Below are 18,722 nucleotides of genomic sequence, written 5' to 3'. Positions count from 1 at the left end.
GTATCAAATCCGATGTACATAGTAATCACAGTAAACAACCATTACATTACATATATTTGAAAGTTTACATTTGTTTCAAAAGTAAATTGTACAAGTTATACATATATCATATGAACAAAAGTAGAGACGAGTCTTCTGAGTACTCCGTCTTCACTAAAAGATATCGTCGGGTACCTGTCTAATGCGGACCTGAGAATACAAGCAGTTTGAAAATCAGCATAAAGCTGGTGAGTTCATACGATGTTTGTTTTCTGAAAAATGCACCAGTTTCCTTTAGTTTTCCGAAAAGGTTTGCTATCCAAGAAAATCCCATATTTTCTTATGTAAAACAGTTTAGTTATCCTTCATTACAGTTCAATTACGCGTTTTAAGTTATCCCAGGAAAATTCCATATTTTCCTAAATACAAGACCGATTTAATATCACAGAGTATAGTTTAATACACAAAACTATATATTGAAAATCTTGGGATTACAATCCCGAACTAGATATAAAATACTTTAATATACGTGAACTGTAGATGGAAAGTAGTTTGAAAACCTTGGGACTAACATCCCGTATTACATATAGATTTAATACCATGGGACTACCATCCCGGACTAGATACAAGATAGTTTGATATACATGAAAATATAGACTGAAAACCATGGGACTACCATCCTGGACTAGATACAAGATAGTTTGATAAAACCATGGGATTACTATCCTGAACTAGATATAAGATATTCTGTTAAAACCATGGAATTACTATCCCGAACTAGATATAAGATATTCTGATAAAACCATGGGATTACTATCCCGAACTAGATATAAGATAGTTTGATAAAATCATGGGATCACTATCCCGAACTAGATATAGATTCTAACCATAGGAATAACATCCTGCAATAGATATGAAACCTAAAGACTAAAAACCATGGGATTACCATCCCGTACTAGATATATATCCAAAACCAAAGCCGTGAATAAACTTATATTAATACGTATTGTGAGTCGGGTAACCATGCTGATACGACAACGAGACCCCCTTGACGCTTGTCAGGCGTCGGACGATATCCAGAATTTGTCACCCCAGGCGTGCCCGCCTAACTGTAGCTAGCAGTTAAGGTGTGGGATTGCCAGTCCCGAATAGATCTATTCACAAATTCCTCGCTCTCCCTCCAGGAGACTCTGGTTACACTTCCGGTGAGGATTTACTGATCATCCATAAAGGGTAGTGACGAACTCATAAACTAGTACTAAACTATTCACAGGGTTCTCATACGATATCAAACATACAAAAGATTATGTAACATAATACCGTGAGTATAGATACATACAATGAAACTATCTGGCAATACATTCAAATGATACGGAGATAAACTGAATCAGACATAGTTTATCTAATAACCTTATATACATATCAGTACATGATAAAACGAACACTAAAGAACCCCAAATCATTCCCATAATAATTTGATTAGTTTGGTTATTTTCTTAACTAAAATCCATTTAGTTGTAGTTGATAAATCATCCCTTATGCTCAGCATAATACATAAGGGGCTAAAGTGTTTATAAGTTTGCCAGACATTATTTGAAACACATCAATGTTATGTTTTGAAAACAGTTATAGTTTGCTTGTATTCCCCCCCCCCCCCACTGAAAACATTGAAAAACACGGAAAAAGCGTAAGGGTATGAACTCACCGGACGAGAAACGTGACGATTTCGGATGCTAAACGTGGGTTCGGGGCTTGCAAACGCACGAGGTTCCTAAGTATAATGCAAAGATATACATTTGTATCTAATTAGGACTTAGATTATTTAATTGTTAGGGACAAACACTTTTAGTCGCGGAAACACCCCATTGCAAGTGTTTGGAGGGACCCGGGTGACATTTGGGGACACATATAGCTAGGATATTGAATTGGGACTTCAAGAGTAAACTCCTTAGGGAATTTACAGCCCTAAATACCACACCCACATGAGTTCACGGCCGTGAACTCATAAGTGGTGTTTTTGGGTGCTAAATGGCTTCATAATTCATGGATAATTTAGCTAGGATTGCATCTAAGGCATATGAATGATTTTAAACTCATTTGGGGACCATTTATTGGAGTTTACGGCTGTAAACATGGAGTTTACGGCCGTAAACTCCCCCACACACAAGATCCTTAATGTTTTGGTCCTTTAATCAATCACATATGATTCTAATGATTTTTCCTAGCCTTGAATGGACTTTTAAGGGACTTTTGACATGGTTTTAGGAGTTTACGGCCCATGAACCCCCTTATGGCCGTGAACTCCCTTGATGTGTGATTTATTATGTTTTAATGTCAAAAACTTGTTTGTAGACACTTCTAGAATTTATTCCAAGGCTTTAGGTGTGTTAAAATGGCAATTTAACACTTTTAGAGGAGTTTACTCTCACTGAACAATGAGTTTACGGCCCAAGCATGACCTTGGGCAGTAAACTCAAGTTTACTCCTCTAAATTGATGTTCAAGGTGTTCCAAGGCCAAATCCAATATTCTACAAGTCGTATCTAAGCCTTATTGGTGTTTTGGAAGGGTTTAAGGGCATAAAAACCCCATTTATATGAGTTTACGGCCCAAGCATGCTCTTTGGCAGTAAACTCATGTTTACTCTTTAAAATCCATGATTAAGGCATTCCAAGTCTATTCCATAAAGCCATTAAGTCATATCTAAGCTCCAAAGGTCGATTGGAAGGGTTTTGGGGCTCTAAAACCCAATTTATGTGAGTTCACGGCCTAGGACTGTTCTAGGGCCGTAAACTCATGAATATGGTCCTATTTCATGATTTAAACTCGAATTTGAAGGCCTAAGATGTTATACTAGGAATTAGGGTAGTTACCTTGGTGATTTGGAGCTTAAATTTGATGATTTTGGACCCTTAAACTTGGTTGAGGAGAGAGGTTAGAGAGAGAGTAGAGAGAGGAAGCAAAAGCTTCAAATGAAAGGTTTAACACGTTTATATAGGTCGCAAAACTTGGACACGGTGGAATTTTACCCGATACCGGCATTAAACGGGGCTTTTGGTCGCACCCGATTAAGATTTCGTTGCTAGGCGGGAACGTTCTAAAATTTCTGAAATAAACATTTTGGGCTAATTTCATGAGTTCCTAAGGGGTTTGGACACTCATTAGATTACAATAAACATATAAGTTTAATTTATTTAACCCAAAAACGAAATTGGAATGAATTGATATTCGGCGAGTTTTACGGGTAGAATGGGTTTCGGCGATGAACAACTTCGGGTTGTTACATAAGAACTCCTATGCGTCATACTCTCCTATGCGTCATACTCTGACTAGTGAATACTACAGCTCCCCGTAGAACAGTATTCACTCTTATTGACTACTGAGTGCTACAGTTTCCCCGTAGTATCACAACACTCTCTCGCTAACTAGTAAATACTACGGCTCCCCGTAGTACCATGATACTCTCTCAATGACTAGTGAGTACTACGGCTCCCCGCAGTATCACAACACTGTCCCACTATCCAGTGAATAATATGGGTCCCTGCAGTATCACGACACTCTCTCGCTAACTAGTGTATACTATGGCTCGCCACAGTACCACGATACTCTCTCCAACTGACTCATGGATGCTACGGCTCCTTGTAGTCTTACAACACTCTCCCGCTCACTGACTCACCATAGGCTCACTCCATGGTTTTTCCTGATAATCCCAAGCGATTACTCCCACTTGGATCCACTTGCTCTCTTACCACCCCATAATCTCTTCATCAAGTCATCACTACACTGAGTTCACAAACTCATGCTTCGTAGCTCAACTTAAATAGGTTCTTACACCCACCTAGCTTATGCACCACCACTTTGTTGTAAGTTCTAGTCGACACTTTTCTCAATACAGATACACCCTTTAATAGTCCCACTCTGATGACAATTAACTGGTGGGTTCCCACTCGAATAAAATTCAGTCGGTACTCCACTTACCATGACACAAATCGAGTCTCAATACGATAAAAAATTAGGACACTAATACACGAGTACCTCGGTACACCATCACAACATCTCACGTTGTCTTGCCTCAAACACTGATCTTCCACTTATGCAACTCAAAACCTCGAAAAGCTCCCATCTTAAAAATTGAAACCCAGGGGAATCATCGATGACTGAAAACACGTTGACGAAAATCCGAAGCTCCATCCTCTACTGATCACCACTCATACGTAACTACTCACATTGACTCTAAAATTGGTTGACAAATCAACTGCTGCCTCTCTGGGAGTATAGATCACAATCTACACCCATACCCGCAAATCTCAACTATTGCACCCTGAACTCAACGACCCAACCGCCTCGAAATCAACATTTGAAAACCCGAAAAATCCTTGGTCACAATAAATTCTCTAACAAACGACCACCTGCCATGGATTCACTCATCCTTTCTTAAGCACACACATACATAGATCATCTCGCCTTACACCTTGCCACATCCACCAATAACCCAGGTCTCATGTGTCTGCATCGCAAATCTCCATAACCAGTTCTGATTTCTCTAACCGTATTTGAATGGATCGCTGATCCTCTCAATAGAATACCCAGTTCTCCCCCACTCAGGGTTCGAATCATCACCAATTGGCATACCAACAATCTACTCCATAGACAGTTTCACCAGGTGCATCACACTTGAATTTTGGAGCGTACCATGTAATCACATCAATGATCCTCCCGATGGAAACCAAGCAACTAAACCAGGAACAAATCTCAGAATCCTCCCAACGTTACTACCTCTAGTCATCTCGAAGCCTCAGACCGACACACCACTGGATACCCCAACTGTTTCAAATTAGTCATGACTCTCAGTCTGGAAATAATGCACTATCACGTACCTCGTCTATGATTCCTCAACCAGCCTCCCATCGCGGGGATCATCATAACACAAGATACCTCACTCTCACAGTCGATACACAATGTAGATAACGAGGGCCACCGCCCCGATATAGTCCTCTTAATTACCTGGAACTGCCGCTAAAAGTATGCCTCTCTCAATAAAGAATGTCCTTGTTCTCTTCCATCTTAGTCCCACTAATGACTCTCTCATGGTATGAGAAATACCTCACAGCAAACATACTGTCCAAATACTCTAGTGAAAAGGTCACCACCATATGCTACCCCATGCGGTTTACCTCCAAAATCTAAAACCTGAAACTCGTTATCTCTTTTGCTTTACCCATGAAACGAGGACAACACGAATCTTGTCACACAGGTGACGTCTCATCTTTCGGTTGATTGCTCAACTCAAACCGCGATCCTCCAATAAGCATCATCTCTACTCATCCCTGAGTCTTGCGACTCCAACTGACATCTCACCAAAAATCTCTCGATAATTAACTTGATACCCCTCTCAAGCTATGCTCCATTGAAACTCATTCAACATTAGGGGTGTCAATTTATGACACGACACGACAAAAATATACGAAACGAAACGAAATCGGGACGAAATCAAAATTCAAATTCGTGTTCGTGTCAAGATTAAAAAATACGATGTCGTGTCGTGTCGTGTTCGTGTTCGTAAATCGACACGGAATTGACACGATTAAGCATGTGGTTGTCGGGTTTTTCGTGTTTGTCATTTTTATCGTGTTATATATCCTTAAGTATGAATGAAATACACAAATAGTTATGTAATATTATCTTTTTCGTGTCGTGCCGTGTTGTTGTGTTTTAATTGGTTTGTTTTCGTGTTAAAGAAAAAAAACACGACATCATGTCATGTCGTGTTCGTGTTATACAAAACGTCGTCACGTCGTGTCGTGTCAGACAAAAACACGACACAACTGCCCGATTTGACAGCCCTATTCAACATGGCCCTCTAGCCCCACACTCTATTATATATGCTCTCAGTCTAATCAATCACAACAGAATAAATGATAAAATCTGAAGAACTAACCTCCACGAATCATGGTACTCGAACCATGTTATCACCTCTCAATCTACCACATAGAATCTCTAGAATTTTCTTTGTTTTGAGTATGGGTCCTCTGCTTTCAATAGTATCGGCCCATACTGCCTGCCACATCTACCAATACTTTCCACACGGACCGTCCCAGATTTCCTAAGTAGCTTCTTAACCTTCTCAATCACCAATCCCGATATACTTGGTCGCTACCCAGCGAATACTCTCCTCTATCAGCATACTCATCTGACTACGGATACTCCCTAGACTCTTCCTAGGTTATCACACTTCTCTGCCACCAGCTGTTGAGGAACTCCTTATGATGCCAGCCATCTACATCCTGAATATCGTCATATTCACTTAGTATCTTACTCTCATCATGAAGAGTTCCATAAAGCACAAAGCAAGCAACATTCAGGTATCGAATAATCTCTAATAACACGTAAAACCACTCTGGGTTACAACTCTATTTGCTCTACTCGCTCTCAAAAGGTATCACCGAGCTCAAGTAGCCCTACCTCTCGCAGGTATCTAACTACTCCCTCAGCAAGCTCCCCCAATGCCCATTTAGGTATCTCTCCTAGATTTACTGCTCTACTCAAAGCTCTCTAAAAGATTCATGTTGGATACTCTTACCCCGCACATACTCAAAGCACGTCACAAATAGCAACAATTCCTAGGCTAAAGCATCAAAAATCACGCAACTCTAGCCCTAACATATGAAATACCTAGCCTATCTCGTAGCATGCATCACTAATATCTCAATAAGAACTCATAACACAAACAAATAAGTAAGGCTATTTTGGGAAATCACCGTCTGGGCTTTAGCTGATTGTACCCACTATTTCTTCTCGTTTTATCTTAGAAACTCTTGCTCGTTTTAGAAAAATCATTTTTTTAAGTTTTTTTCTCAAATCCCCAATTTGAGTCTAGACATACCCGAAGGTGCATCCGGATCCCTCAAACCAAGGCTCTGATACCAACTTGTAACGACGTAAATTTTAAAACCAAAATTTTCATTTTAAAATCACATAATTCTCATAACATATCTCACAAAAATCCCATTTATTTAATTTACAAAACGCAACTCCATAATTGTTTGATTAATAATCCAGGATCCTCAAAACCTTACTTTTTCTCTGGTGTATACAATCGAACATACGCCTTCCCGTGATCCTAAGAAGAACCTAAAACACATACCACATAACATGGTAAGCACGAAGCTTAGTGAGTTTCCCAAAATACCACACATATATCATTAGCCTCTCATGACTAAACATAGATAAGACCCTCCAGTCAATGTGTCTCAGTGGGACCCTCCGGTCCCAAAACTCAGTAGGATCAGAATAATACAAAGCATAAATCACAAAGAAATAATGTAGGATATTACAATACTCGATATAAGCACATAAGACCCTTCGGTCATACAAAGGTTAGCACACTAGGTAAGTATAGTGAGAATACGCACCTCGGATGATGAACAACTCCTATAGATGCTGCTGCTGCACACCGGCCTCTAACACTAGACAAAGATTCACAACTACCCAATTAAGATCTAAGTCCAAACCCTCACTCTTTAGGTCTAAAGGTAGTCCACTAACTAGCCCATCATTAACCTAAAACTCATTAGACTTACCAAAGCCCAATAATGAATGGGCTCTCCCGAGGCCCAACTCTCATGTCCAAGTGACTAACCCAACTCAAGGGCCCAAGGCACACACACGCACGCACACACACATACACAAATATATATATATATATATATATATATATATATATATATATATATATATATAGAATCTTCTGGTCCAAAACTCTAGTGCAACAAGCCCAAACTTAAGGCCCAACACTCAAGGCCCAAAATGAGACATAGCCCAAAATTCCATAGTGAGGTTACATGGGGTGTACCTCCTTTGGTACACTCAGCGTACCCACGAATCCAGATTAGCCATCGGGGACACTTGGTAAGTACGCGGGGCGTACTGGAATTACGCTCAGCATACTTCCCAGGTTCACTCTTTCTACTCATTTGGTCTTAATTAGTTAAGATCTTGGCTCATATCACAGATCTGGACTCCCTGATATCTCATACTCCAAACGACTAAAAGCATCTATAAGGACAGATATTATACTCTGGAGTTCATCAAACTCATAAAGTTCCAAGCTTGGGACATAAAACCCTAAAAATGGACTCAAAACAAGAACTAGCACAACAATGAGCCAGTTTCGAACTTGATACCTCCGGAAGATGCACCAACAAGTGTATAACTCAGATCCAAAAGCTAGATGCTCAAGCTATTATATTCCAAGGCTCCTTATTCTTCCAAGGACAAACATAAAAAGTCATCACCCCACTAGATCCACATAAGAAAGCCACCAAGATTCAAACTTTATGCTTCCTAGAGCTAGATCAATATGATTAGGGCTTGGATCCACAAGCTCCAAGCCAAGCAATGCTTCCTCAAGGAACTCCTTCTTCCAAAATAAGCACCAAAAACTTCACTAAATCACCAAAAATCTCAAGAATCACTCCAATGGAGGCTTAGGGTCGATTTCTAGGGTTTAGAATGATGGAGGCTGAAGATATTAGGGTTAGGTTATGAGATAATCAGCTTAAATAGGGTCAAAGTCCCTAAAATAGGGTTCTGGTCTGATTGGCGTACGCCCAACGTACTCAGCAGAATATTCGTGACCATCTTGATCGATACGCCCAACGTACTGCCTTCTTCACTAGTACGCCCCGCGTGCACTTTGTGTGCGCCCTGCGTACTCGGCTAACCCTAAAACCACGAAACTTCCGAAGGCCCTAACTTCTTCGTTATAAATTTGTTTCTGACGATCCTTATATCCACGAAAAGGTAAAGAGAAGCCCCACACTTCAATCAACTTTATTCCTCTTGAAGCCCACTCGAACTTAGATCCAAATTCATGAAAAACCCGCACCAACGCCTTGAACAATACATTTGGTCTTTAAAGCACAAGCCAAAGTCTTTTATCACACAACCTACCTTACCCACATCCCAAAATGGGCGTAAACCTTTCTCCTTCAAATCCTCAAAACCTTCTCATACTCGGATTAAGGCCCACGGGCCTTAAATCACAAAACAATTCGAAACAGGATGTTACATAGTACATCCTAGGTAAAGACCTCGGGGGGTTTCCGAGGCACTTAGATGTAAGAACTTGGAGGGTTTCCCTTTCATCCTAGGTTAAGACCTCGGGGGGTTCCCGAGGCATTGGGCTAAGACCATGTGGGGGTTCCCATGACACCCAGAGTAAGACCCTAGAGGGTTTCCAAGGCTTCCCTATATGTTTGTATACATGGCTTATGTGGTATATGTAGCTTATATAGCTAATATGATATGTGTTTATGTGGATCATGTGGGTGGTATGCTGTGGGGAACTCACTAAGCATTAGCTTATAGTTTGTGAATTTGTTTCAGGTACATCTGAGCCCAAGGGCAAGGGAAGGCTTGATGGTGTGGCGTGTACTCTTTCTCAGACGCTTTTATGGGACACTCGGATAATTTGAAATAAAATTGTACTTGATATGAATTTTGAAAACAATTGTATTTGGGATTTCATGGTTTGTGAACAGTGTTTTGGTTAATCAAAAATGAAAATTTTCTTTTGAAAATCGGGTCGTTACACCTTCAACACAAAGTAGGACCGCCTTAACCCAACCACAATATGTCGACATATGTAACAGATAAACTTAAACACAAAACCAACAATACAGATATCATGCATATCTACTAATCAATCATATACTAGCATAGTACTATCATATAGCTAGGATACATAATCTAGTTGTAACATCATGATTTTTCACCTAATTTTTTTAAAACAAAATTCAAACACTTTTTTACATAATACATTGCAGAAGACTTATTATGATTATTTCAAAAACATCACCATTGTTATTTTCATGTTAAAAAAAAACTCATCAAAATTTAAAGTTCACAAAAATAAATGATGAAAACCCAAAATGTCGAAATGGTATCATAACTAAAGATACTAAATAAAACTACCCAATGTTTCCCATCCTCACCAAGACATCATGTTAAGCTACATGTTCCAATGCACAAAAATCAACAAGCAAAGAACAAGTGTTAGCATAGGCTAAGTGAGTCAATATTGTACAGTGTTAAGAGAACACACATATTATAGATGGATTCACATAAAACATCCACACACAGTCAAAAGCTCACAAGCAAGACATATAACATCACATCGCATAACAAACACATGTTTAGCTCAATTTATTTTAGTTCCTCTTTTAGAGCTTCTTTTATTAGTTACTCTCCTCAACGCCTATGTAACTAATTTTATTTTGTCGATTCACCACTTAAATATTAATATATAATATTTTATTTCTTCACTTTACATTAATAATTACTCCCTGCTCCCTGTCGTTGCAATTATTAAAGTAATACCTCTTGAATAGGGTCTATTTGTTCACCGCAAAACCCCCAAGGTAAGACCCCGTTCGTTACTAACGTGACCGGCATGACCCAATGCACTAAGTGAGGTGCGACTCTCACCCGTAAGCATTGCTCCCGGTGTCCTGCGTTTGCTATTCCGACTTTGCACATACATATACATGCGTTGTCGTTAAGGATTAGTACAAGCGGTGCCAATTCCAACAAGTTACTATTGACTCGTCTAAATTAAATATTGACACCTAGTTTATTAGTTTAATAATCCAAGAGAAGCCATACATCATAATATGATTGAAATTATCTCGTACGTTTTTTAACCAAAAAATCACAAAATTATACTTATATTTGTTTAATTCACCAGACTACTCACTTTTGTATATATACGTACTTTAATTCCTTACAAAAGATCAACTACTGGCTTTTATTGATTCACACACATGTGTTTGCATCAACCGACCTTTATCTAAGTAAGTAAGTAATTAACCAAATATTTGAGAATGTACCTCCTGATTACTGATTAGTATAACAGATCACGTCGCATGGGACTCCTCAAGTTTCATACATAGGATTAATCGAGCATATCACTAACATAGACTTGTAGCCTTTTCACATATATAGATTTTTGACTCACTGAACTAATCGAGACCATACATCATTCGCTTAACATCATAACGGGGAATATACCCAATCGTTAATGAGATAATCTTAGCGCAAAACTGATGTGCAATTGGTATCGATCATCTTCATTGGTGACATAGCAATCACAACGATGATGGTCACCATGTTTCCTCAGCCTTCCATGGTCGAAACTAAAAACTGGAGAAAAGAAGATGATGATCGGTTTGTAGGCAGCCGCCAGAAAAACGACCCTGCTGGAGTCACAGCCGCTCACCGGAAATCACCCTCTCACGTTCTCTCGGTCTCTCTCTCCACCTCCCTAGTCAATGCACAGAATCATGCCGACATGACTATGGGTTTATCGGATTTTTAGGTACGCTACCAGAAAATCACGATGCCTCGCCGGAAGTCTAACCAATGGCCGGAAAACTCGGTTCTTGGTCGGAGTTTAATCTCGCCGGAAAATCGAAAAGCCTCACTATACTCTCGATGCTTCTCTTGACTTCCCCAACAACTTCTCGTCGCAAGAACCGTCCACCCAGAGGAACGAATGCAACATACTTGGGATAAGTGGTCGCATGTAACTGACGGGAAATGAAACGAAGAAGAACGTATGCCCGTTTCCTATTAATATTGGGGTTTATTAAACGTAATTACAATATTGGTCCTTAGAGCTTAGCCATATTGACACTTTGATCAACGAAACTCAAAAACATTACATTCTTTAGTTTCAAATATGTCAGTTTAGCACCCTAGAGTTTATACCTTTAATAGGTTATATTTGTTTTAATTATTCCCACAAATTATTTAGTTAAATTATATACATTTTTATTACAAACTAATTATTTTAAATATTAATTAAGATCATTTTATGTAATTTGTTTTATATTATTTTCACAAAATCGAAATCATTTTACAAGAACAACTATTCGAGTAACGAAAACTAACATTGTTTAATGAAATGATTTTTGGGTGGTTACACTAGTGGGTCAGCATTGGTGCCTTCGATCGACAAGTACAATAAGGAAAACTCACCTCTCAGTTCAAACAAAAGCTTAATAATCCCTGCTCTGAATACTGACTCTACCTGACACCTATTATTCAAATCATGGCCCAACTTAAAGTTAATATCAAAATGCCCAAGATACCCTTGCTCAAAATTGGTCAAACCCTAGTCAACAGTCCACCATGCTGTGGTCATCCTTGACCACGTCGTGGTGTCGATACGACAAAATAGTCGTGACCTACGTAGTTGCCACGTCGTGTCCACTGGGTTTTCATCAACTTAATGAATTAAGTTGTTTTTCTTCGATTCCAAGGATTCTCCAACTCAGATCCGATCCATTTTAGGGTCTAGATGGATAAAGTTTCCACCTTTATCCCTTAGAACCCTCCAAAAGGTGTATAAATCTCAACTTTATGATCTAAAATACCACATAGATTAAGCAATAAACACTTAATCTATAAGGTTACTTGTCCGACAAATCCAAAAGAGTTTTTAACACCATTATCATTATAAAAAATTTGTGCTTTTCATACATGCATGTCTTGAACTCTTATTAGGTCAAAAATAGGGCAAAAAGAGCCAAGATCCATGCATGGTCTCAAAGCTCAATCCTAGCCTAGATCCAAAGCACCATATACTCCAAAAGGCCTCTAGATCCATAAAGTTACAAGCTTTATTAGACTAAACTATTCAAGAAAACAAGGCATAGAAAAGGATGGAAAAAATCTAGAAATATATAAATTTACTCATCAAGATGAAAGATTTAAACCTCCTAGAGATGTTTGAGGAGGAAAAACTTCTACATCTACATTGCTTTGAACTCCCAAGATGATCTACCACAACCTTCTTTCTTTACTAGCACCAAAACATACACTTTAGGCTAAGAAAACTCACACAAGAGATCTAGTGTTTGCAAGAGATAATTATGAGGGATGGAGGCTGATGGGAGGGAAGCAACAAGAGGTTAATGTTGTTTAAATAAGGCTCAAACCCTTAAACATTAGGGTTTTCTCCAACAGTATCCACCACCTCGTGGCACTTATTGCCATGTCATGGTGGTTCATTAAATCCCCCCGATCCATAAGCTATTGCCACATCGTGGTGAGGCTCCACCACGGTGTGGTGCTGCTGAAAATCCAAAATATACAATTACAAAAATATTTTAAAATAAAGTACCTCCAAGGATCCGGATGTTACAATTCTCCCCCACTTGAATCAGACTTCGTTCTTGAAGTCCGCTTATGCAAACAACTCTGGGTGATGCTCCTGCATCTCAGACTTGGGCTCCCATGTCTATTCTGAACCCTTGTGATGTTGCCACTGAACTTTAACTAAATACATCACCTTGTTGCACAATGCCTACGTCTTCCCGGTCCAAAATCGCCACTAGTCTCTCAATATAGTTCACGTGATCTTCAATCTGAACATCCTCTAAAGGAACAAGTGCAGAATCATCGAAAACACACCTATGAAGCTGCAAAACATGGAAATCACCCAAAATGGCCCAATATACAAGGTACCATTCCAACCCTGGCAATCACCCAAAATGGCCCAATATACAAGGTCCCCAACTTCCCCTCTTCATAAAGAGTATTACACCCTTCCAGGGTGATACCTTTAGTAAGACCATATCCCCGACCTGGAACTCCAACTTGGATCGATGCTTATCGACGTAGCTCCTCTGCCGAATATGAGCTATTTAATTCTCTGCCTGATCTATTGGATAAGTTCTATCGTCTGAAGGACTATCTCAATCCTTCCTGTGACTCTATGACCAACCTCTCCCCAACATACTAGGGTGCGACACTTCATCCCATAGAGGAGCTCGAAAGGTGGCGCACCGATACTGGAGTGCTAGCTGTTGTTGTATGAAAACTCAGATAAGGGAAGGTAAGAGTCCCAACTCCCAATAAAATTATTAACACAAGCTCTTAACATTTCCTCAAGTGTCTGAATGGTCAACTCGCTCTGACCGTCCATATGAGGATGATAAGTAGTGCTGAGGTGCAACCTCGTACCCAATTCCTTGCGGAACTTCATCCAGAAATGAGATGTGAACCTAACATATTGATCAGATACAATGGAGACTGGAATACCATGTCATGAAATGATCTCGCACAAATATAAATCAGCCAATTTCTCTGCTGATGAGCTCTGTGGGATAGCTAAGAAATGAGCACTCTTGGTCAAATAGTCCACGAGAACCCATATCGCATTGAATCCCTTAGTCATCCGAGGTATCTTGGTGATGAAATCCATAGTAATATGCTCCTATTTCCACACGAGAACCTCCAATGGCTGTAACTTTCCATGCGGCCTTCGGTGCTCAGTCGTGACCATCTGACAGGTCAAGCATCACTTGACATACTAGGGTATCTCTCTCTTCATGAACGACTACTAATAACTAAGCCTCAAATCTCGATAAATCTTGGTGGCTCCGAGGTGTATCGAAAACCTAGACTTGTATGCCTCCTCCAATACTGTCTTCCTGATCCCAAAAAATTTGGCACCCAAACCCGTCCATACCGGGTCAATAATCTGTGACTGTTAGTAACAAACCTGTTAATCTCACCCCTGAGCCTCTCGTGCTTCTAATTTTCCTTCTTGACCCCCTCGACCCGAGCCACCCTAATCAAATCCAACAATGACGTATCAATCGAAATCCTCATACATAGGCCCCCAATAGCTAATTAGCCGTCTTGTGACTCAAAGCATCAACCACCATATTGGCTTTACTGAGATGATACAAAATCTCGCAGTCATAATCATTGACCATGTCGAGCCACCTACTGATATTGCCATATTTATACATATTTTTAGGAAACATTGATTTACATTTGTACTACTACTTTGTTTATTTGCATAGAATATTGGTACTTATAAGCTTAATTATTATTTTGCAACCAAAATAGAAGCATTTTCGAAGAAAGGGACCAAAAATGATAAAACGTGGAACTTTGGAGACTTGGAGAATGCAAGAATAAGAAATCCATGGATTTAGCTCGATTCACGTTGTTAAACACATCTACACGACATGGCCTTGAACTTTTTAGAAGATGAATACGCGTGAAGTAGGAATCCGTGCCCGAGAAGGATATCTCTTAAGTCATGACGTGAATGGCTTAATCACGACGTGAATAACAACTTTTGGGAAAAGTATATAAATACTCGATCCTTACGACTTTAAGGACTTTTGGCTCCCTTTGAGGATTCCTGGAGACGACTTTCAGAAGAAGGAAAGGTTTGGAACTAGTTTTCAACACGAAGGAAGAAGAAGTTCATAAATTGGTTTATAGATTGGTACAATTAAACATGTCTTTGATTATGGATTTTGTTTGTTTAGTTGTTAGTATGTCCAGCTAAATCTAGTTGCTTTTGTTAGCTAGATGAAGCTGGAACTCATGGTTTTAATGCATTAGATTTGACTTTACTTGTTGGTAATATGCTTGTGTTGGATCGATTTTACCTAGTATGTTTGTTTGATAATTAATTGCTTAAAATTCTTGTTCTGTGTAGTTAGTGAATACAAATCTACATGAATTTGAATATCTAATAATTCAAAGAAAACTAGTTTATTAGAGCTAAGATCAAACCAATCTTAGTTAAGCTACTAAATTATTAAAATTAAGTTGTGCTAGAGAATTCATGATTATGACCATAATGTGTGTTTATCAAATCAATCTTACATAGCTCCAATCTCATTTAATAATTGATTATGTGTTAACTGTTGTGTGAACATACATAGATTTACATGAGTTAACTAATGTTAGTAGATTTATAACTAAATTGCTAATACTTTATTAATTGGTAATGTAACATACGAATTCCCATCTACATTATTTATTCATTTATTTTGGAGATTTTGGAGGGACTTGGCAAGTTGACGCTTAGACTCGCTGAGTAGGATCGTGAATTCTATCTAGGTTAATAACCGGACTCGGTGAGTCGACTAGTGGACTCGGCGAGTCCGTGCTGTTTAATGAAGCTCTAATTCCCGGGGTTTGGGACCTATTTAAAGGGGCTTATAGCCAACATTTTCGGCTACTAGACCCCTGAGTGAAACCCTAAGATATCTAAGGCATTTGTGGGGAAGAAAAGGCCATTTTTGGTCCTTGTGTGGGTGGTTTTGCAAGAAGAAGATGACCAAGGCAAGAGGGAACTGAAGAGCGTGCTATTCTGCGGATTTCAGAGCCTAGGGACATCATATTGAGGTACATATTCGATCCTTCTTCACTTTTGGTGTTAATCTTTGAGAGTTAGGGTTTCTAGCCCTTTAGAGTATGAATTGTGGAGCAATTGGTCCCTTCTTGTGTTGAGACTTTGGATCTGGATCCAAAGAGGTCCAGAGACCTTAACTCCTTGATCTTTATGGGTGTCATTGGGAGATATGAGCTTAGGGTGGCATATTGAGGCCATTTCTTCAAATAGAGCCATTAGGTCTTTGCATGGGCATCAAGATCAAGACTTTACGTGTTTATCTTGCTTAAGGAGGCCATATCTATGACCTTAGGAGGTCGTTTGAGTTTGAGCATGACATGAACTCGGCGAGTCCAAGAACAAACTCGGCGACTAGGATAGTTTTCCCCCATGAATCACACAGTTGGTGACTCGCTGAGTTGGGGAAGTGACTCGGTGAGTCATTGGGGATTTTGAGGACTTGAATTCATGACTAAACTCGCTGAGTCACAATTGTGCACTCGGCGAGTCTCGTCAAAGGGTTGACCGTTGACTTTTAGGGTATGGTCAACAATTGGACTTGTGAACTGTTTGAAGGGTAAAATGGTCTTTTAGCCTTCTTAGAGGACGTTTGAGGATTTAGTCTAGCCTGGAGAGCCGTTATTAATTGGGATGATCGTTTATGTGTTTAGGCAGAGGCTAGATCAGTGTTACGCGAGCGAGATATTACCGAGAAATCTGAAGTGATTCTTCTCACTATACTTTAGCTTGAGTGGTAATTAGAGTATGTGACCGAGTTATTGTATGCTATTTATGTGATGTGTTGCACTGCATTATTTCTATGTGATTTATGCCGTGTGTATATCAGAGTATATCAGAGTTAGAACCAGAAAGTTCACAAAGCTAGGACCAGAGGGTTCACAGAGTTAGGGCCCAAGGGCCCACAGAGTTATAGCCTCGAGTGGCTAGTATGTTATATGTGTGGTATTTTGGGGAACTCACTTAGCTTTGTGCTTACAAGGTTTTGTGTTATGTGTTTCAGGTACTAGTGAGGATCGTGTGAAGGCGCCGACATGATCAGTACACACACACGCGCAGAGTTTTATTGATATGTTATAATCTTGGGATTTGTAATGAGATAATGTTGATACATTATTTTCTTGAAAGTGATTATGAATGAATTTACATGGTTTTAAAAAGTGAAAAAGTGTTTGAATTTTTATGGCATTACTAGTTGGTATCAGAGCCTTGGTTTGAGGGATTCGGATGCATCTTCGGACGTATCTGAACTCAAACTGAGGATTTGAGAAAATTTTTGATAACAAAACAATTTTTAAAAAGAGTAAAAAGAGTTTTGAGACAAAAAGAGCAGAGTCGTGTGTACGATCAGCCAGCGCCCGAACGGTGATTTCCCAAAATACCCCTGTAATAAGTGTTATGAGATATATTATTCTATGATATATGTTGAGGTATTTTCATGCATGCTAGAGTAGACTAGGTGTTCTTATTAGGACTAGAGTGGCCTGATATATGATGCCTTAGTCTAGGAGTTTTGCTGCTAGAGATGTTTGAGAATGTTTAGATAGCAGTGAGGAGCTTATGAGAAATCTGCTAACGAGTAGCATGTGATGAAAGAGAGTAGAGTACTTGGGATTTGGGACTCTGGGAGGAGGACTTGGGATGAATGCTAATGCGGTGTGGATGGTAGTATTGGGCCCGTACTACTAAAGACACCGGGTCAGTGCACAATCCAAGTAAGAATCCTTAGAGTACTAAGGAACAAGTAGGGTGGAGTTATCGAGTGTGGGTATACTCGAGCGAGTCCCTAATATTCTTATGTTGTATTTTAGAGGGAGATCATGGTTAGGACATGCCACACACCAGAGAACAGCGGTACGAGTGATGCTGAGATCCGTAGGATCATCCAAAAGGAAGTGGTTGCGGCCATCAGGGTAGAGATACCAGAGATGTTCAGGTCTATCAAGACCACACTGATAGAGACATTCGACGAGAGATACGCTGCTCTTTCTGAGGCTGCGGTTGTTGTGGCCACTACAGCTATAGCTGCGACTAGGCCGCAGGGTGGTGATGCGTTGCTGTTCCGAGAGTTCAGCAACACAAAACCACCGGAGTTTGATGGGACCCGGGATCTGATTGCAGTGATGAGGTGGATATCAGACATAGAGGGGTGTCTCTTTATTTGCTCATCTCCAGAGCATTTGAGAGTCCGGTTCGCGTTGAACCAGCTTCACTTGGGATCGAAGGACAGGTGGAAGTTTGTGACGGCACACTATACGCCTGCTGAGCTTACTGCAGTGACCTGGGAGAGGTTCACTGCTATATTCCGAGATGAGTACGTTCCCCAGGAGGAGAGAGAGCGGTTGGCACAGGAGTTTCTGACCCTCAAGCAGGGTACCGAGTCTGTTACAGTGATTACTCGGATGTTCCATGAGAGAGCGATCTTCTGCCCAGAGCACATGTCCTCCGAACAAGCACGTACGAGCCGATATCTGAGTGTGTTGAGGAGCGATATACAAGAGTTTGTGGTGAACTCAATG

Source organism: Lactuca serriola, chromosome 5 (assembly GCF_051521515.1).
Source record: "Lactuca serriola cultivar US96UC23 chromosome 5, Lser_US96UC23_V15, whole genome shotgun sequence".
Classification (NCBI taxonomy): Eukaryota; Viridiplantae; Streptophyta; class Magnoliopsida; order Asterales; family Asteraceae; genus Lactuca; species Lactuca serriola.
Note: the sequence above shows the minus strand (reverse complement) of the source record.